Source organism: Amblyomma maculatum, chromosome 1 (genome assembly GCF_055883805.1).
Source record: "Amblyomma maculatum isolate TAMU_Amacu chromosome 1, ASM5588380v1, whole genome shotgun sequence".
In the NCBI taxonomy this organism is placed as follows: Eukaryota; Metazoa; Arthropoda; class Arachnida; order Ixodida; family Ixodidae; genus Amblyomma; species Amblyomma maculatum.
Window position 1 is genome coordinate 15432073 of NC_139344.1, and position 22121 is coordinate 15454193.

The 22121-nt window shown below is 44.1% G+C and overlaps 1 protein-coding gene and 1 long non-coding RNA gene across 2 annotated transcripts in view; one reads left to right on the top strand and one right to left on the bottom strand.

Annotated features, from left to right (window-relative positions):
- Positions 1-4726: 4726 nt before the first annotated feature.
- LOC146201819 (uncharacterized) lies at positions 4727-10570 on the bottom strand. The gene is made up of 2 exons (XR_014703586.1): positions 9834-10570; positions 4727-5173 (listed from the first exon to the last, which is right to left on the bottom strand). It is a non-coding gene; the product is annotated as an uncharacterized LOC146201819 (long non-coding RNA).
- Positions 10571-11237: 667 nt separating this feature from the next.
- Positions 11238-22121, top strand: part of mh (DNA-dependent metalloprotease SPRTN) — a 48355-nt gene continuing 37471 nt past the window's right edge. Inside the window, exon 1 of the mRNA XM_084587786.1 lies at positions 11238-11253. The gene's annotated coding sequence lies outside the window, so the exon portion shown is untranslated. The remainder of the gene's footprint in view (positions 11254-22121) is intronic.

Genomic DNA, 22121 nt, shown 5'->3' on the forward strand with positions numbered 1-22121 from the left:
AAATGCATATTTTTTATATCAAATATTTCAAAGTGCATTGTTGATAATGAAAACATAAAAATTGGACTCAGCATTTATGTTGACAGCCTTCATTTTCTTGATGTAATCTTGGCCTTTAAAATGAAAAATAAGTTCATTAGTAATTTGGGTTAAATAATAATTAATAAATTAATGAACTATATCACATACATAATATTCACCTTGTTGTACAATCTACCTGCAGAGACTGCACCAAAGTATCTCTCGCAGGGTTTAAAATATTGACCTGTAAACAGCTAAACATCTGGTGTAAATCATATTATGCACTTGGATACACAATTTTTAGGGTTCGTTTAATAGATGAGATTAAATATCACAGAAAATTGCATGGCTACACGTAAAATCGAGCATATTGTATAAGCCCCCAACAGGTGCATACTAGGAAGTTAAAATTAAGCATACCAGCATCGATAGAGGTACTTACTGCAAGTCAGCTGAATGGTTATTTTCACATGGTCCTTGCATACAGTACTGAATATTTATGCCCTTTTCCATAAGAAGGCTACAGTGCTGTGCTGCTGGACATACATTACTACTGTACATTTAAAACCTGGTTTCTTACTGTAGCCTGTTTTGAGGGGTGTGCTGCACCTCTTTTTGAACCTTGTTGCAAATGGCAACATATTTATTTCAATGTGCTGCTGATTTTATTTCAAAGCACAGGCTCCCAAGCTAGCCTGCACGTTCCTGAAACAGTGGACCGCACAATTGTTACTTTCTCCTGTATGGATGCAAATGATTGACTGGTTCTGGCTGCCTTCTGAGTGTTGATGGCAAGTCCGACAAAAGACTTGCCATCTCATAGTCTGAGTCACTTTGGAACATTAAACCCTATAAGCCAAACCAAACCATCTTTGGCAAAAGAAATCATGCTGAACTCCTGTTAGTTACAATTCAGGCTTTACTGGTATGCTTACGGAGCATGGTTGCTGACTCGCAGCGTTAGTCGGATCAACCCGTCATGTGCTTGTTTGTACTTGCACCCCTTCCTGCCCTTCCTCTGTCCAAGTTGTCACCATCACAGCTTCGTTTTGTTCCACATTTTAGTGCAGAGTAGGTGGCATGATTGTGGCCTTCCCACACTTCTTGGAAGTAAATCTTCCTGTGGTCACTTATGTTTGCATTCAGTTCTTATATTCTTTATTGATAATGTTTTCTGAAAGTAAGCCATCTTGTGAGTGTTTACTGTATGTGAGATCAGTACTTATGGTACATTGTTGCCATGCGGCCGCAAAGAGCAGCACGCCAAGAAATAATATTTAATAATATTTGTTTCAGTATATTAGAAGGCTGAGGTGCAGAAGAGCCTGAAAACTCCCACTACGGCAGCCTGTATGTTAGTCCACTTAGAAAAAAAAATGCAGCTACAACAAAAATAGACTAGCCTACAGGCAAACCGTTTATTTGGACTAGCTGTGGGCTACACTTGGTAGCTTGAGCTATCGCGTCGTTTAGAAGTACTTAACGTATGCACATGCGCCGAATACCCCTTGCTCTTACCTTTCCACTTGATGCGGCAGCGTGCAATAACATCATTTCATTTTTGAGTTGTACATGGTTATATATTTATTTATATAAAGTGAAACTCAACTTACGAATTAAATGCTATTGTTTCACTGCCTAGGAAGCCTCTCAAATGGGGCAACTTTCTCCTTGAGCCATTGCGCAGCGCAGCGGCCACCCTTGTTCGAGATGAAACGATATCCCGACGCCAGAATAGTGCTATGCATGTGGCAATATATTTTCCTTCGTTCTTTTGATATTTTTGTAAGGGTCAATTTTTCCGTATGGTTGTGATGTTTGTGATGTGCAGTGGCGCTTTGGAAGTGCATACACAATCTGTGTCATTTAGTCTATGTACAAGGAGGTACAATTTTCCCTTTTAATGAGTTTGTTAGGACAGCGTATGAATACGCCTGTGTGCACAGTACACCGCGATCTCTGGCTTACAACGCAGAAAGTTCATTGCGATCATTCAAAGAAGGCCCACCGCAACGGTACACATACCACACCTCGGCAAAGTGTTCTCGAATTTCTTTCGCAGCGATGGTGGCACGGTCATAAACACATCGCCCCCACACGCATAGTGAAAGGGGAACTCAGCCTTGCGACACGGCAGACTGGGCTGAAGTCACTGAGTTTATTTGCATTCTTTGTGTGCCATTATCACGAATTAACCTATGACAGTAAAATTTAAACAAGTGAACCGAATATTTCACGGTCGCGAAATTCTCCCCACCCGATCAAAATACACTGCCAATCTCTAAACCCGATCAAGTTTAGTCAACAAAATGAGCAGTGTACAGGTACTGGCGCATGCAGTACATAATCGGTTTATACCCCCACACAACCGCAGTGCAAGTGTGACTCAAATAGGTCACGCGGTATTATCAAGCTAATTTACTCCATGCGGCAGCATAGCAGATTGTAAACAAAACTGCGCGATTCGTCTGTACTATAGACGATGCTCTTTAGCCTGAACTCTGTTTAGATTTCTAGTAGATTGAGAACATAAAACTGGACTTAAGATCATTTGAAAATTAATGTTTCTTATTACAGTGAGCTAATGTGTATGTGGTGCTAACAGAGGAATAAATTAAGAGATTAGGGTTTTGGTTTAATTTATAGGGTTTAACGTCCTAAAGTAACCCAGATTATGTGCGACGCTGTAGTGGAAGGCTCCGCTCCCACGCTCGCATCTTCCCTTACTTCGCAAAAACTTCGTCACTGCAGAAGCTCCATTGGGAGAATGCGAAAGCATTAGTGCTGCCACAACATTTTTGCAACTTTTACCTTTTATTGTGCTTATTTTTTTGTTTTGTTTTTTACTTTATGATTCTTTTATTTATATTTTTATGTAATTTCACCTTTGTTATTTTTATTTTTATTTAAATCATCATTATTATTTGTTTATTTTATTACCATAATTCCTATTTGTCTGCTTATTTTTTTTACACTGCCTGCTAATGATTTACAGGAAAGGCACATTACCTGCCACTTTCTCAGTGGACACCTGAATGCCTGAACCGCACCCTAAAAGAAAGTCGCACTATTACTGCTTTTACACCGCACTAAGGTTCGCATACACAGTCCCAGCTTCACTTTTTGCGTCTACGGTTTGGCCTCACCAACCAAAACTATTCATTCTCTCGCATTAATAGTTTTTCAGTCAGTCACCAAGTTTGCAACACGCATGCGCGCACTGCCGCGAGGCAGCGCGGCTGTTTGAAATATTTTGTGAAAACCTAAAGATTGGCGAGGACAGCGACAATATTTCTCTATGCTACAGTGGTTAAAATTAAGGATAAGGGTTGTAGTAATAAGAAACATACTACATATATAGTATTATTTATAAGCGGCGGCTTTGCTAGAACTGTGCCCCCTGAGTCGGTGACATTGTCAAGTGCTACTAGACCAACCGTGCAGAAAATTCTCTCTGCACCAATCCGCAATTGCATTTATCTCCACAAAATAGAAGAGGAGCCTGTAGAAAAAAGCTGAGAACAAGCCACAAATGTTGTCATCGCTGTGGGAAACATCGAAACGGCCATTCGCAACACGGAACTGCTACAACAACAATAATAATAATTTGTTCACAGGAAGGGAAAGGCGTATTATCTGTCACATTTATTTCTTAGGACACCTGCTGAACTGTGCCATAAGGGAAGGAAAGAAGGTTGGAATGAAAGTAGAAAGAGAGAAAGAGGAGCCGTAGTGGAGGGCCACAGAGTAATTTCGACCACTAACAATGCATTCTACATTTTTCGTCTAGCGCAAACAGTGGCGCTAAAAGCGAAAATTAAGAGGCTAAACAAAACACAGGATAAAGGCACTAATGATGACACAATAACTATTTCCTTTTTAGGTTGACATTATGTTGAGGTAGATTACTCTAAGTTATGGTAAAGCCCCTTGATAGTTTTAAAGATAGCGACACTCATCTCATCCTTCGCGGCGCTTTTCTCCTCGTTTCTCCTTGCCCGCCTGCCGCCCATGCTGCACACGGCACTATTTTTCACCCTAGTGCCCACCGGCCAGCTGCGCCTTTGAACTCTGGTGTGCTTTTTAGGACAGTTTACAGCCTCGATGGTAGGAAGAATTTTTATAAATGGTTACCAAAGCGATGAGAATGTTGAGAAAAATTTCTGTAGCTTTTGTTCCTTTGTAGGGCAACCTAATTTTTAAATATTTCCCAAAAATAGGCATTTCTGCGAGTTTCATTGTACAAAAAGACAGGCATAAAGGGGCTGTCATGTTTGTGTCGCATAACCAAGTACTTCTACAGGCATAAGCTGATGTGTTTAAGCTCATTAGTGCAGTACATCTAACGTGTTGCTAGTGTTTATCACGGCATACAGTAAATTAGTTGGAAGTACAGTGCAAGACAATCTGCTTAGTTTCATGATGTTAACTTAAATGCTCTGCAGTGAGATGCGCAGTGCAGAAGTAATGGACTTGCAAAAGCTTTCAGAAGTGACTGATCAAAACAAAACAAAACAAAATCACGTCATGCATAAATCAATCACTTTTAGTGTGACTCAAAGATGGCAAAAAGGGTCTGAAGCATGATCTGCTTACAATTTGGAAATGGAGACTGATGTAATGAAGCCGATGCTGCACAGTGCAAGGGCTAACACATATTTTTGAGCCGAAGCTCTGACTTAAAAGGAAGTTCAACACACGAAACGCAGTTTTCTTTAAAGTTTATTCTCACTTCCTCAATGCGTATGGGCGTTCCGAAGGTTCATTTCTTTTTCTTTTTTTTTGCACTACCCATTGAGTGCCTTTAGTAAATACAAAGGCGTTAAAATAAAAAATTACGGCCGATTTGTACGGTTAATCAAATGCGAAGTGGTGCGTAGCACTGCTTATCCCTGCTATACCTTTCCATTGCTTGCAGTCGTACAGCTCGTTGTCCTGGAGTTTCTATTGCACGTTTGTTCCTCTTCGCTTCGACATTCGTTTCACGATGACACTTAGTGTCTTGAGCAGTTTCCTGAGTACGCTCGGCATGTTTCCTTATTCTTTGTGCTTTAGATTCTTGCACCGTTTAGCTCCAGTATCAGAATCAGCTGGGCTCACGATCCCGCTGCCTTCGTAACCGTTGAACTTCAGCACGTTGAGCACGGCGAACCTGCACCGTAGTGCCAGACGGCCCAGTTTTATCCATTGCGGCTTTGGACAGACATTAGCAAAATCCGTGATTGCGGCTAGTAGTGTTACGCACTAAAAAAGTCAACTTCCCGTTCTGAACGAAACTCATTTCGACATGAAAAGCTAAATCCTTATGTTAGATATTAAGGACACAGTGGTTGTAAAATTTTACACTCTATCCCACACTGTGGCTTGCTGCTTTGAACGATATTTGTTTTAAAAGGGTCATATAATGGTCATTTACTTTGCAAGTAATGAGATGCCAACACCTAAAACAGCGACGCACATGCCTATTCTTTTACTGGCACGTTTGAAAATCTTGGAAGATCTTTTAGCTACTAGTAATTATGTTTGTAGCAAAGGGCATGTAAATTAACGGGAATTCACAGTGGAATCTGCAGACAAGAACCATTAACGCTGGCACACCATACCCTTACAGGTGGAGATTAGGAGTCTCCGTAATTTTTTTGCTGCTCAAAGCTTGTCATTTCCTTCATTCTTCCAGATGAGGAAGATGTGAAAATGATAGCATCCAAAATTCCAGAGACCATCGTTAACAAGGATGCTGATCCCAACAGCGTAAAAAGGAACTTCAGAAAAGATGGGTGACTAGTAATGCTGGCAACAGTTGAAGCTAAGTGGAAAGGCATGAAATTAAAATGCAACATATGCAGAGATATGTTGCGAGACGACCAGTCTGTGGTGTGCGACATCTGTCTCCGTTAGTTTCATCAAGTGATTGGCCAAAGCAGATGGAGCTTGTGGTTTTGTGATAAGTGCAGTGTAGTAGCATAGATGCAACCTTGCCCATTAATAATTGGAGTGGAGTAAGTGCATTGTTTTGTTTTTGTATGATGTTCATGGTTTCCATGCAAACATTGAGAAATTTTTTCCTAGAGAATGTTTGCTGAAATGTCAATATAATGTGCAATAAAACTAATGTTTTCTTGCTATTTACTTTTCCTTGTATACATTAGTTCTGTGAAGAAAACCACCGGCTAGAAGGAAATGTAATAGCATGCATTTTGATACTTGGCCCCGTTGTGCTGGCTCAGTAGTTAGAGTGCTTGGCTACTGAACCCAAAGATGCAGATTTGGTTCCAGCCAGAGCAGGGGCATTTCAATAGAGGCGAAACAATAGGCCGTCATGCACCGTGCGGTGTCAGTGCATGTGAAAGAACCCCAGGTGGTCGAAATTATACCGGAGCCCTCAACTATTGTGTTCCTCATAGCCGTAGTTATTTTGGGATGCTAAACCAGATATATATCACATCATACTCTGAGTAAGATGCTATTCATGGTCAGTTAATCATACACTAAATGATCAATTTTTTTCTGCATGGTACAGCAGCTGTTGTACAATTTTACTTTAGCCTTCATGAAGAATATCACACTGGCTCCACATGGCCTTCTGTTGACCCTTGATATGCGTCACAATCACACACCCGAGTATGTATTTGTCTAAGGGCACCTGTGCATGCAAGGAGGGGACCGTTACTTTCCATTTGTCAGAACTGAAATGCACGATCCACATAATTTCTGTAATTCAACTGCCTGCTATTTGAACTGTCCAGCATTGATGCAAGTTTCAAAGAACTGCAATTAGCAAATTAATCCAAGCAGGAAACCATGCCAAGAACTGCTTCGGTTTCATCTTTAACAACTGTTTGAGAACTAAAATTAGCCAAATGTTGCAAAACATAGATGAGAGGTTACAAAATCTAAAAAACAGTGCAGCCTACCTGTGGCATGCAGGGTTTCACATCCTAAAGTGACATATGTAGCTATGAAAAATACCGTAGTGGAGAGCTCTAGACTAATTTGACTGCCCGGGATTTGTACTTTGCGTTGACATCTTGCAGGAAACAGAAGCATTTGCATTTCACCTGCACCAAAGTGCGACTGCCATCACTGGCATTAAACATCACGACCTTGGGGCAAATAGCGGAACGTGCCACTAATATGTTGCAGCGTCTATGTGCATGCTATACACGTCAACCTTTCTAGCATTAAAGCTGTCACATACATGGCAGATATTCATGTTCAGCTTTGGACTGACAAGTTTAAAAGTGTACTATTTGTGTTTGTCTAGCATGAAAAACAAAGGAAACTAAGGAAAAACGAAAAAAAAAAAATGAACATATGTTGAAAAAGCACTAGTCATTAACACATAAAGCATATTCGTTCCTTTATTATGATAAAGTGGCCTTCAACAATAGTACAAAGCCTGAACATTTAGGAAGGTGCTGTGCCAGGCAGCTATTTTACAGAAACCTGAACCATTTCACCTGTAGTGATGCGCATTCCGGCGGTGTGGGCTGAGCACTTATTTTTCGGTCCACTCCAACATGCGAAAACTGCATCATGTGCATTCCCATTTTCCTTGTTTTGAGCTCTGTAGTGCAGGCTAACAAACTGTCGATGACTTATTTTCGTCTGATTGTTGCACAGCGCGTGTAAATAAATTACCACTGCACCTAATAAACACTGACATGCACGTGCAACATCGCCGACCATAAACGGACACACCGATGTCCGTCCGGACATCGGCGCACTCATCACAGCACTCTAGTAGGACGTAATCCGTACATCACAGCATCTCACGGCAAGCACAAACCACACCTCCAACAAACACGAATGACGCGATGCTTGGGCTAGAGACACGCCGGCGGCACCCAGCTTTTTCAGCGCCGCTTGTATATGTACTACGTAGAACTTGCAGCACCAAACCTCAATGCGAGCAGAAAGCGATGCGTTACGTGACGCATCTCATCACAGATGGAAGTGACGAAACTTTGAAGAATCAAAACTACATAACTACATAACGACCGCCGTAGACGTTAATCCACATGATAACGAGGACCAAATGGGCGGGCGGGCGGGCCGCGGCCTGCAGCCGTCAACACCGCGATTACATGCGCTTGAGCTCGTCGTGCTTGCCACCCTGCCGCGGTCCAACTCAAGGCGTGCACCTCATACAAGGTATCCTCATACAGACACGGATGGATGGATGGATGGATGATAGTGGCTCTGCCCTTTGTATCGGACGGCAGCTTGCGCCGCCTAGCCAAAAAATTAAAAGAAATATATTTATCTCTTCCCCATTTTTAGCTTCTAATTCGCCCGTATCTGCCCCCCTCCCTTTTTTTCCTCTCTTTATTCTCTTGACCTTTTCCACCAATCCTCTAACCTCTCTTTTGTTATCAGAACGCGTTCCTCATCCATTCGTCCATCTTCCCCAGCAAATCCCAGCGCTCTCTCCAGATCTGCCGCTTTTTCCGCGGGAAGGATAGAGCGAAAATGGCGGCGGCGTCCGCGGTGGAGTGGTGTGAGTGGTGGCTCCGGCGCTGAAGCGGCAACGCCGGCGCGAGCAACGACGAAGGGCGGTGTGTGAGAATGCGTTCTACTTGTTCGGCGAGTTGTTCCGACGCCTATTTCGACTTGAAAATGCGAAAGCGGAATGGTGGTGCGATGAATGCGCCGATGAACTGTGATGAAGCTCGCAGTCGACCGCTCTTGACGGTGCGGCTGTCATGCGTGCTTCGATCTTTTTTTTTTTCTTTTTTGCCTCCGGAGGATTTCGTCTCCACAGGTAGTCGGCCTCTCATAACTGATGGTGAGCAAGTGCGTGCGTCAAATGGCTGAACTCAACTACTGCAAAGTTGGCGCTGAAGGGTGGTTGGGCTCCGCAGTGCGCCCAATGCAAAACGCGGAAGCGAAGGCGACATACAGTGCAAAACGAATGAAAACGAGCGAGGTTGGTAGCGTACGCTCAACCGCGTTGCTTTTCCCCGTGCTCGTTCTAACTGAAGCATTTGTGTGTGAGACGTTCGTGTGGACATAAAAGTTTATTTTGCCTGTGCTCCGCGATCTATCTTTCTTTTGTTTCTGTTTCCTAAAGAAAAATAAACAAAGCCCCGATTACACTGCTTTCGATATGATTTCTCCGCGCATTTAGGACAATCACACAGTACCTTGACATCAGACGATGCGCAAAAGCCGGCGCTATAGCCGTGGAATCAGCTGTTTTACTGAAAATCGCCATTTTTACGGTTTGTTTACCTCTGCCAGCGCGCCCTCGCGGCAAAAGAAGCTACCCACAAGAGCGTTTAATTGCAAAACTGCAGCTGCTTCTTGATTTTTTTATGAAATTGAACTTTAAATGCGGCTTCTTGAAAATATAAAACTTTAGTTAATTTATTCACACGCTATATCTATAAAAAGTTAGCAAACGACTCCTTGACGTGCGAATAAACCTGTGTCCGTGAAAATAAGCGGCCCGGGGCGGCACCCTGGCGATCATTGGTTGATTCCTTGCATTCTTTCCTCCCACATTTTCCTTTCTGCCTCCTTTACCTGCTTTTCAATGCTGCTGTTTTACTGCGGTGTATCTCCAAACTCTAGGTGCTTAAATCTGAGCTTTCGGGTTCTGTTAGTCCATTTCGTATTCAGGCTTTTCATGAATAGGTGCTTGTACATTTTTCGTGCCCACCTTGAATCCTCCATTTCGGTTAAGGTGGATTCACACGACGGACCGAATAGCGAAGCGATCGGTCACGTGACCTCTGATCCGAGGTCCGTCCGTCCGCGGCGAGCATTCACACGGTGGGAGAGAATAGCAGACGACAGAGCGGACTTACTCTTTCTCCCAGGCACTGCGCGAGAGGAGAGCCTTGTTCTGGCGCGCTGTTATCGAGGGTAGCCTACCATGGACGATGCATGGACGGTGGGTGAATGCGCGGGTTGCGGCGGCCTACAGCTACTGCTGCTGCGCCGTTTTGCCAAAGTATTGTGGTGACTGTTTCGCTCGATGTGGTATACTACGCAGGCAGTTCTCTGCAGTGCAAACGATCGCGCTTACTCTATGAGAGCTGCATGAAAATACTGCTTTCAACCCTTGGAAGACGACCATTCGGACTGCCCCTATGCTCCCGGTACGTGCCAAATGCCAAAACGCTTGAGGAAAGCGATGAATACATTCAAGCGACTGCTCTGTGCAGTCACAAAACTCACGCATTCGGTATCGCGCAGTGCAAGAGCCTGTCACTGTAAATTCTGTGAAAACCATGTACTGCGAATGAAGGCAAAAACAGGCTAGTTCGACTCCAAAATAGAAACGACTGCCGTCAGTCGTCAGAAGCCGCTTCTCGCTTTCCTACAGCGTTTTAGTGCAATGTATGTTATGTTGTCTATGCTTGGGCACCGGGAGCATAGCTGAAAAGCGTTCCGCGAGAGAAATAAATAAATAAAAAAATGTCTTGTCCGTGAAGGATCCGAATTGTGAAAAGGACTCTCGACCTTGTCGCGAATTGCTGCTCGCGGACTGAAGCGAAGCAGCGGAAATCACTGACGTAGGGCCACGTCACAGCGAATCGTGAGAGCGAGCAGCAATTCGCGACAAGGTCGAGAGTCCTTTTCACAATTCGGATCCTTCACGGACAAGACATTTTTTTATTTATTTATTTCTCTCGCGGAACGCTTTTCAGCTATGCTCCCGGTGCCCAAGCATAGACAACATAACATACATTGCACTAAAACGCTGTAGGAAAGCGAGAAGCGGCTTCTGACGACTGACGGCAGTCGTTTCTATTTTGGAGTCGAACTAGCCTGTTTTTGCCTTCATTCGCAGTACATGGTTTTCACAGAATTTACAGTGACAGGCTCTTGCACTGCGCGATACCGAATGCGTGAGTTTTGTGACTGCACAGAGCAGTCGCTTGAATGTATTCATCGCTTTCCTCAAGCGTTTTGGCATTTGGCACGTACCGGGAGCATAGGGGCAGTCCGAATGGTCGTCTTCCAAGGGTTGAAAGCAGTATTTTCATGCAGCTCTCATAGAGTAAGCGCGATCGTTTGCACTGCAGAGAACTGCCTGCGTAGTATACCACATCGAGCGAAACAGTCACCACAATACTTTGGCAAAACGGCGCAGCAGCAGTAGCTGTAGGCCGCCGCAACCCGCGCATTCACCCACCGTCCATGCATCGTCCATGGTAGGCTACCCTCGATAACAGCGCGCCAGAGCAAGGCTCTCCTCTCGCGCAGTGCCTGGGAGAAAGAGTAAGTCCGCTCTGTCGTCTGCTATTCCACGGCCGCTCAATGGAGGCGCCCATTGAGCGGCCGTGGCTATTCTCTCCCACCGTGTGAATGCTCGCCGCGGACGGACGGACCTCGGATCAGAGGTCACGTGACCGATCGCTTCGCTATTCGGTCCGTCGTGTGAATCCACCTTTAGTCTCTGATCATATTTTAGTTTGCTAATTGCCTCTCTAACCTCAAATGATGCCCAGCCCATATCTCCCTGGACTCCTTCATTAGGTGTGTTGCCATGTGCTCCCAATGCCAATCTACCTACCTTTCTCTGTCTGATTTCAAGGCCTGACTGTACTTCTGATTTCATGCAGAGGACTGCATTTCCAAAAGTGAGTTGGTACCATAACACCCTTCCATACCGCTCTAACAACCTCATACCTGTTATAATTCCAGAGGGCCCTGTGTTTCATAATATCCGAACTCCTTTTCCCTTTGTCTATCGTAATACTTTCATGCTTCTCTAGGTAATTTTTTCCTTCATTGATCCATATGCCCAGGTATTTATAGCTCTCCTTGGTGCCTTGTATTTCCAGCACGTCCCCCCTTTCATCATTAAATACCATTATTCCTGATTTTTCGCTGCTAAATTGCAGTCCCAGCTTTTCGCCCTCTTCTCCACAGATCTTAAGCAGCTCCTGCAACCCATCCCTCTTATCTGCCAGCAGTACAATGTCATCTGCGTACATCAATCCTGGTAGAACTTGTGTTACTTTCTGTCCTCCCTGCATATAGCTTGCATCGAATCCCATATTATTTTCCTCCAGGCGCCTTTCCATTTGGCTCATGTATATCATGAAAAGCAGCGGTGACAGTGGGCACCCTTGCCTAAGCCCCCTTTTTATTTTTGCTGGTTTTGTTGTTTCCGTCTCCCATACTATCACTGCCTCATTATCTGCATACACTTCTTGTATGAACTGAACCAGGTTTTTATTCAGGCCATATTCCTTCAACTGGTCCCACAGTTTTTTCTGATCTACATTGTCATATGCCCCTTTAATATCTAAAAACGCTATCCATAATGGTCTCTGACTTGCAGCTGCTGTTTCTATACACTGGGTAACCACAAATAAATTATCCTCTAGTCTTCTGTCCTTGCGGAAACCATTTTGTAGTTCTCCGAGGATATTCCCTCCTTCTGCCCATTCCTCCATCATTACTTTTACTAACTGCATTGCTACCCTGTATATAATTGATGTAACTGTGATTGGCCGATAGGACTTATGTTATCTCTGCTTCCCTTGCCTTTGTATATTAGTCTCATCCTGCTTAATTTCCAATCTTTTGGTACTTGACCGCCCTTTATTGTTTGTTCAATCAACTGTCGTAATTTTACTTTGCTTTTTTGTCCTAATCTGGTAATCAATCCCATGGGTATGCTATCTGGTCCTGTCGCTGTTCCCAAGGGGACCATCCGTTCTATTCTTTCCCATTCTCTTGCTGTCATCTCCTTGTATTCTTGCTCCTCGTCCCTGTGGTCCTCATTATTCTCCATTTCTTCTGCGGCATTCACTTCCAGACTGGCAAAGGCTGTTTCTATTGTGCGCCTAACATATTCCTGTGCTTCCTCTCCCTCCACTCTTTTTCCTTCCTGTGTGGTCAGTGAGTGTTGGACCCCTTCCGTCTTTTTTGCTTGTAGCCTTATGTGGTTCCAAAACCTCTTTGCAGCATTTTTATCTTTTTTACTTATGTCCATCATCTACTGGACCCCAGCTTTTCCTATTTTGATTTGGATTAAGGTTGACGCCTCCCTTTTTCTCTCAAGGTACTCCTCCCATTTGGATTCTACTTCCCTTGGTGTGGCTCCCCTCTTCTTTGCTAATCTGTGCTCTCTGGATGCCTCTTGACGCCTCGTTATGGCTGCTTTAACTTCAGCATCCCACCAGCTTTTTGGTTTATATTTTCTCTTTCCTCTTCTAATCTTGCCCTTTTTTAGCTCTTTTAAATACTTCTACTAGGTCATCGTATGTCCATTCTCTATTTGGTTGTTGGTTTACTATGTCCTCAATGCGCTTTGACCCTTTTTCCAACTGCATATCATTGAGTTTCTGGTTGCTTTCACATACCTGCATTTTTGTTGCGGCCGCTGTCCCGCCAAATTGGAGTTTAATTCTTTTGTGATCGCTTCCTAAACTCTTCGTCCCTTCTTCATCAATTTCCATACCTACTAACCTGTCATACAGCTTGTGGGACATCAGACAATAGTCGATTGTGGAATGAGAGTTATTTCTTTCCCATGTTATTTTTCCCTCACACTTTATCTCTGAATTAACTATTGTGAGATCCTGGGTTTCACAAAATGTTGCTAACATTTTGCCTGTCGTATCGGTAGCTCCATCAAAAAATTCCATATGTGCATTCATATCCCCTAAGATTATCACTTCCTTATTCTGGCCAAATTCCTCTATGTCTTTAGCTAAACATCTGAAATGTTCTGAATTTTCCTCATTCGAGTCATTTCCTGTTTTTAGGTAAACAAACCCTAGTACTGTATCTAGGTTTCCCACTCTACCCTGGAGCCATATATGTTCTCTGCAGCTTTCTGTTATCCTTTTCCAATCTTGGCCTTTGATTAGCGCCCCCAGGCCACCTCCTTTTCGGTCCTTCCCTTTTCTATTGCACCCCTGCCATGAGTATCCTTCAATGTGTGGAGGTTCTTCACTGTCTCTAAGGTGGGTTTCTGCTACACCATACACTACAAAATTTCCAGTTTGCAGCTGCTCCTGAATTTCATCCCATTTAATTCTACTTCTACCCCCTTGCATATTAATGAAGGCCAAATTTACGGGTTGTTTCTTTTTCCTCCTCCGTGCCTTCGTCCTGCCCTTCCTCCCTCCATCTTTGTCTCCTACTTCTCGGTATGCAGGGGCAATCTCATACTCATCGGCTCATAGTTGCCAGGTCCAAAAAACGAAAAGTCGCCACAAAAATGGGAAAAGTAGCCAGAAAGTAGCCAACCAGAGGAAGAGCAATAAAAAGTAGCCAAAAAGGAGCCATGAGGCCATGCATGGGGCAGTAAATAGAGCGCTCACTGCAAAAAGACAACCAGAAACATTCGTTTAATAGTCATTTTATTCCAACGCTCGTGAAGAAACAAATGCCACTTGCGTCTTATAGAAACTAAATCACGTAGAAAAGATTTCTGAAAAAAAAAAAAAAACTGGCTGCGTAAGACTGCGATATTATATAAACAGACATAAAACTAAACTGACTAGATAAACACACATGTTATCAGAAACTTCTCTGTGATGATTAGAAACAATATAAAATGCATAAAATTATGTCCACGAAAATGTAAGTATAAAATGTTAGTTGAGTTGGATGTCTCAAACAATGGCTATAAAAGGAAAACACGACGAAAGGAAACTGCAACCACTCAGGTGCGATGTTCAGGCCTGCCGTAAATAGTTGAGTTGACCTTCTCAATCATCGTTTGGGTTTATCAAGGATATGGCCAATGTGCAGGGGGTGTTCACATGATCACACACACTTCTTTTTGATCGCGTTGGACGGGAACCTTCGGTTTCTCAAGTATAATATTACATTATCGAGAGGCGTTTACCTTGCCTAGAGATATAGAAATCATTCTTTCATAGGTATACCGAGTATATTCGTAAGCTTCCTTGACACTAGTGCCTAATAATGTTCGGCGAATTGCGGTCAATGAATGGTTGTCCGCGCTCCTTGATCGCATTGAAAGTGCGCAACTGTTTTATTTTGTGAACAAAGTATAAGTGCAAAAGCCACTTTCACACTGATGAGACAAACCTATGGACGGAAGATGCACTCATGACTAATTTATTGTCAGCGGGTGCACGCTAAATAAGACGTACTGCAAGCAAATATGCACGGGCAAAGAAAAACATTTCGAAGCAGTTCGTGGAAAGCCTAGTTAGTGTGTTAGCTCGGTTGTGATTTTTATCTAAGTTTGGCTAGCTAGCATAAAGCTTTTACATTTGCCCTTAGTTTGCCATCTATAATGCAAAGTTTGGCTTTAAGTGCAGTTAAATAATTAGCACTAATTAATTTGGTTCGATAACTACCACAACTCATTTGCACTCAACCTAAGCTTTCGAAAGGTATATGACGATGCATATAGCTCACTAACGCTAACTAATATGGATTGCTAACTAATTCAGAGCATTTGGAGACATCCTAAGCTTTTCAACGGTATATAACTTGATCGTCTAGCTCAAAGTTTGGTTTTATACAAAATTAAATAACGCAGATTAATGAGGATCACTAGCACAGTGCCATTACACTTGGCCTAAGCTTTCCAGCGGTATATGACTCGATGCTGCAGCGCAAATTTGGGTTTCAAGTGCGATTTACTAAATATTATTTAATTTCGCCCGTAGTTGGTCAAAATAAGTGTATAATTAACCAATGATCCAAACTCAAGGTTTATCACGTGACATATACTATGCTTAGCCAAGATAGCTTGAAAGTAGCGAAATAAACTAAGCGGCCGCTTTGACTTTCTCTGATCTTAAAGTTCAAAGCACCAGCCTGGGTCGTTTTCTCGTTTTGCGAAAAAAAAAACAAACGAAAGTAGCGAAATAGACTGAGCGGCCGCTTTGACTTTCTCTGATCTTAAAGTTCAAAGCACCAGCCTGGGTCGTTTTCTCGTTTTGCGAAGTTTTACCGCGGTGACGGAGTTCACGCTCAAACAAAAAAAGATAAAAAAACCCAAACACAGCCAGACAGAGGCAGTACTAGACCCTGGAGCGCAGACCTGGCCTAAAAACGCGCGCTTCACTGACTGCTGCGGCCGGACGGCGGGCGCCAGGGAGAAAAAGCGTGTCGTGCGCAGAGCTCGTAGCCGCCGCGCGGCCGCGCCCCTTAGCCGCGCGAGGAGAATTGAAGAGGAAAGCGCGGCGCGGAGGAGAGTGTCGCTACTTTCAAATTATCAAGGGGTTTTAGCGGATGGATGTTAAGAGCGTCCCCTTTGGAACACAGTGGGGACAGTCGTCACCATGCAGAGTTAGTTGTATTGCAGCGCTACCGTTGATAGATTTCCTATCTGTCTATCTATAAAAACGAGCATCCTGAACAGCGCGCAAACGGGCTCGTTGGAATAGGCGAAAATTTTTCAAAGTATCCAGAAAGTAGCCAAGTAGCCAGCCTAAAATTTTTGTCGCCAGGCGGCTCAGAAAGTAGCCAATTTGGCGTAAAGTAGCCAAATCTGGCAACCCATGATATGGCTACCATGTTGTTGCTACCAACGTTACTAGTTGCTGCCCCCTACAACCACATCTGGGGATCTCGGATCCGTCCGGCTTTCCCGACGGATCCCAAGGCCCATATCGGAGAAAAATGCGTTGGGTCCGTCGGAAGAACCCTACCGATCGGGTCCGTCCGCCGTACCTCTGAAAAATATTTCCCGGATCCGTCCGTCGTATCCCGAAGAAAAACGCACCGGGTCCGTCGGACGTACCTTTAGCCACAGCCTTACATGAAATGAAAACGAGAAATCACAATGTATGTTAACGCATGACGATGATATGAATGATTGGAAGTGCGTTTTTCATATATATGACGACTATTTCAATGGGTACGTTTCCTGCTGCTCTAAGCACCTTCGCTCTAAAGAACAATATTACCGGCAACTATACTGAACTAGAAATCATATTTTTAGCTCACTGTACCAGCAACTTAAGTCACATAATTTCACTGAATAAGAGAGAGAGAGAGAGAAACCTTTTAATGAGCATAATAATCAGTAAGAATTCGCAGGAGCTGGGTGGTCGGTGCCCCTAGTCCAGGGCTCCGCTGGCAGCAGCTGACTTGCGGACTAGCTGGATAATCCAGGCTTGCTGGTCCAGGTTGTCGCTGGTCAGGGCCGCCTCCAGCTCGTGTGTCGGGCATGGCACTAGCAACGTTGGGTCAGGTTTGTCCTGGCATTCCCAAGAGATGTGATAGTGGGGCTTGCACCATATAGCTTGCACCGCACCAAAGATCAGCTGCCCCAACTGTCCTGCTGACTCCGTTGACCTGCAGCACTTGGTCTGGACCTGTCCTGGCACGGCTGGCCTCCGCGCACGCTACACATCTGCCCACCACATTCAGAGCTACGAAGACTGGACAGCCCCCAATACCAACGCCAAGCGCAAGCTTAGTGCCCTGCTAGACTTCATGTCGGAGTCTGGCGCCCTCAACCTCACCTAACCCACCCCCTCCCCCTCTAGGCCTCAGGTCATCCTCATCAATAAAGGTTTATGAATGAATGAATGAATGTTTTGCTCAGTCCGCCCGCGCCTCCCATCGAGTACGCTGTCAACGTGCGCCTTCGTAGAACCCATGCATGCACCGGAAGGTGCATTGGAATGCTCACAAGTGATTGTTTCATTTTTTAACATCACAGCAGTCGCTGTTAGCTCCAAGCTCGATTCAGAATGATGCCAGCATGTTGTTGCGTGCCCTTCTGCAGCCAGCGCACGTCATAGACGCGCACGAAATCATGGTATACGCGTGTATGCGGCCGTTCGTTTGCAGTCCTAATCGGCTTTACGAGGGTCACTTGCATCATGTAAAGCATTACTGCACGTCCCTCTGACTGAGAGCAAGCTCACAGAATGTGCTATCGCCTAAAACAGCAAGGTTAATTGTTTTGCGCGCTATGGAGCCTTGTGAACTTGAAGGATAAACTTATGCTGCGATGGAGGACACGGGAGAAGGAACAATGCATGTGTAACGAATGCTATTGTGCAAATACGTTCTTTGAAACATTTTGTACGTAGGTTACATTTACCATTGTGTATTTGATTTAAGACAAGGGCATGATTACCGAAACTACTTTTTACAGTCGTACGAAATGGTAGCTGCTTGGTGCAGAGAGCAATACGGTTGTCTAGTGCGCCCGAGGTGCGTGTTTCACGCTGCAAAAGCAAGCGGCTGCCAAACCCGCGGCGTCTGGAAAAGCAGGAAAAGATGACATTCCACTAGTGTGTTGTAACATGATCACGTACAGCCCGCTTCGACCGGTCCACGTCCAGAGCGCGCAGCTCAGGTTTTATACCTGCCAGCGCGGCCTGAAGCGTGCGCTTCACTTTTGTGTTTTTTTGAGTCTCCCGATTATTCGCTAATTCACAACTACCTGAAACTCACAGCAATTTTTAAATATGTCAAGTTCTTGTTTATTCCCTCTGTCAGAAAGCAAACATTTGAAGCAGTAATCTAATATGAAAGCGCTGACATTGGAAGCTTCGAGGAACTCGGGGGAGGAAGGACTCGGCTGAAACGAAAAGAAATTTGAAAGGTCAACTCACATTACTGCGAAGTGTTTGTGCTTTGTGCAACTGGCTGTGTTCATTAAATCAGATTTATATTATATCATATCGTTATAGAAAAATTAAAGGGTCACTTAAGCTCCGCCATTAAAGGTATAACGCGACAGTGTCTCTCTCTCATACACACACGCATGATGTTTTTTTCTTCGCGTGTTATATTTTAGCTCTTTTATTTATTTATTTTATTTACCAAATACTGCAGGCCCTAACTGGGCTCTAGTAGGAGGGGCGAAAAGAATACAATGCAGTGAAATATGAATTCATCAAAAGTCACATATTACACACAAGTGTAGTATGTTATATGTTATGTATGTTATATTTCTATTATTTCTTTATTTATTTTAATTTTATTTGACGTTTTATATTCTTATACACCAATACGCATGCGTCAGCAACAATCGGCTTTCCATTCTGAGCAATTTGACACTTTTGAACACATTCCTCAATTATTTCAATTAATCAATTACACATTCTAAATTTTCTTCCTTAGCATCACCAAGCACTGGTTTTTCATTCAGACACCTTTAAACCCTTACTTTCCAATTTTTCTTTTTTTCGTTTCTTTATTTCATCAATTAATTACAAAGATTTTATTAGCTCGTCATCGCCTATCGCACACCAATCAATATACAATCACTGTAAGCACAAATTACCCTGACACTTTAATTTTACGCAGCCCCCGATTATTTCCGAGACTAATGCCAACTACTGCGTCGACGGCATGGGAAGGAAAGTGCTAAGCGCCAGTCCAACTTACGTCAAATTAGGCATGATCCTTTTATCATAAAATAAAATGCATCCTCGCTCATTTCACCAGCCAAGTTCTTCCAGTGGGATGAGCGACGGTGATTGCGCAAACCAAGCAAACAAACTCGCGATGATCTCTCATAGGCATTTAAGTAAACAGCAAGGGCGCACAGACCTGTACCTGGATAGGGATGGCGCTGCGGATTGCCGAGGGGCGGGGGGGGGGGGGGGGGGGCATGCACGACTCGTAGAGCAATTTGTAACTGCACTCGGCAGCGCAGCCGGTGGGCCCTGCCACGTCTCGGCTGTCAAAATACGCTTCTAGGCGTCTCTAACAGAAACCGCTAGGGACCGAACAGAGGTCCAAGCACAGCACACTGGGTTAAAACGTGAAAAGCGCGAACAGAACGGCGAGCGCTGGCGGACGGACACGAAGCGAACGGATGGAGCGAACAAAATATGGCGGCCAGCGCGGGATCTGGGGGCCGCTCACGGTTGCCAGACGTATTTTTGTAAACCCTTTATTGCCAATGATTCCGCTTCCGCAGGATCCTTGGCATAGATCGAAGCCTGAATAATTGGCCTCTTCTGGTGGTCAACTGCAGCTATTTTGTTGGGCTGATCTTATTTAAAATGTGAAAATTAGGGAATGTGTTTGTATTTTTCTCCAGTCTATAGCATCCGAGGAAGGAAGTTGTTTGTGTGGCGGTGAGAAAATTCTTCTTTCTAACCGTAGGTGTTCCAGCCTGTCGCCGTAGGGTCCTAGGAGAGGGGTGCCCAGTCAAAAAAAGTCAATGGGTCCAATTGGGAATTTCCCAATTGAAATGAATGGGTCAAAAACCAATTGTGTTTTCGCCACCCATTGGGCCTGACCATTTGATATGAATTGGTGCTCCCAATTGGAAATAATAGGTCACCCATGAAGTCCAAATGGTTCATTAATTGAACTCAAATGGCATACCCATTGAGCCCAAATGGTTTGAACTCACATAGCTGAAAAAAAAAGAATGGAAATGCAATTTCAATGTTTTGTGTCCAGAAGTTATAGGGGAGCCAACTTCTATACAAGTGGAATGAAATTACAATTTTTTACAGAAATCATATATGAGACAAGCAAGCATTACACACACGGAATTGACACAGATTCAATGTATATACCCACAGGTTGCAGACTTATATACTCCATTCTTTGAACAGTGCTGCTGGGACCAGTGACACATCTTTGTTATTCAGAGTTAACTTATTTAATTATGCCTGCACTTAGAGTGAACATGATATAATCAATTAATAAGATTAAGCGGCATATACTTTTTATAAAAACTTAAATTTTTCACTGTTGTCTCTTAATAGAGGTATGTATATCTGTGCACATCTCAGTCAAGGATATCACTGACTTGACTTTCCCAATTGGAAATGTTTGCTTAGGACCAGTTAGAACCAATGGGAAGCCCAGTTGGAAGCCTAATTCGTTCCAAATGGGCGTCCCAATTGGGAGCGAAGGAATCCCAATTGGGATTGAAGTAACCCATTGGGCTTCCCATTAGCTCAATTGGTTTATTCAATCCCAATTGGGATGCCCCGTTGGTTTCTTCAGTCCCCCAAATGGTTTCTTGATTCCCAATTGGGAGTGAGGAAACCAACTGGGCTTCCCAATTGGGAGTGGAGAAACCATTTGGGTTAGACAGTACCATGCATTGGACAAACCATTTGGGATTGGCAGAACCATTCAATCTGACTGGTCTTCCCAATTGGACCCATTGATCTTTTTTGATTGGGTGGGGTAGGGATGGGGATCCGCCCGGTTTGTGAGAGCTCGGGCTAGATCATTCGCTGCCTCATTTCCTTCTAGGCCTTCGTGTCCAGGTGTCCATGTAATTGTGTGCGTCTGGGTGATGGAACGTAATATTGCACACGCTCTTCTGTGAGGTTTTCCGGCCAGGTAGTCCCTGCAGGCTGGTTGGGAGTCCGTCACTACGTGTGGTATGACTTCTTTTGGTGGTCTTGTGTTTTTATGGTGACGGCTATTGCCAATGATTCCGCTTCCGCAGGATCCTTGGCATAGATCGAAGCCTGAATAATTGGCCTTTTCTGGTGGTCAACTGCAGCTATTGTAAACTTGCCAGGCTCGCCGTAAGCCCCTATGTCCACGTAGACAACTTCCGCATCTTTAGACAATTGTTTTTCCAATGATTTGGCTCTGGCTTTCCTTCGACCCTTCTGTAACTCACGGTGCATGTGCTTGGGTATCGGGTTCACATAGATGTTTCTTGTGGATGTCGGAATTTGTGATTTGATCTCGGAAGTTCTTATATAGTGCCTGCCATAGCCCTAGTTTTGACAGGATTTCCCTACCCGCCTGCGTTGTTGTTAGGCGTTGTTTCTGACTGTCTAGAACCGCCTCCTTGAGCTCCTCGAAGTTGCTGCGTTGTTGTGCACTCCGAGTGACCAAAGATGTTCCGTTGATGTTGTTGGCGGGAGGTTTAGGACCGTTTTATAGGCTCCTCTTATGATAGTGTCAATGGCCCTTTTATCAGTGATTCTAATTTCGTGATATGGGAGCCCGTAGGTAATCCTGCTAACGACTAGGGCTTGTACAAGGCGGAGGGTGTCCTCATCCCTTTCCGGTGCCAGGTCACCCTTCTAATCATTCTTGAAATTTGGTTGACTGTGGTTTTGAGTGTTTTGATTGTATAATCCACTCTTAAATTGCTTTGCAACCACAGCCCCAAAACTCTGATCTTGTCCTTCTCTTGAATTGTCTGGTCTCCTAGAGAGAGCTGAATTTCTCCTGGGGACTTGTAA